Source organism: Podarcis tiliguerta (assembly GCF_965153285.1).
Source record: "Podarcis tiliguerta genome assembly, chromosome: 17".
NCBI lineage: Eukaryota > Metazoa > Chordata > Lepidosauria > Squamata > Lacertidae > Podarcis > Podarcis tiliguerta.
In genome coordinates, this window is record NC_139550.1 from 8,390,246 (window position 1) to 8,390,482 (window position 237).

Genomic DNA, 237 nt, shown 5'->3' on the forward strand with positions numbered 1-237 from the left:
GTTAAATAGTTGAGCACCATTTCAGACCCTTGAAGCGTCCCTATTTTCCAGGGACAGTCCCGGATTTACAGAAGCGGTTTCAGTTTCTGATTTGCTCCCGAAATGTACCACTTTTCCTTAGGACATCCCTCTTTTCACCGGAGAAATGTTGGAAGGTTTGGAATAGGACATTGCTATTTTCATGGGAGAAATGCCGGTGCGCCCAAAATAGTGGCGGAAAGAAAGAGAGGAAGGCAA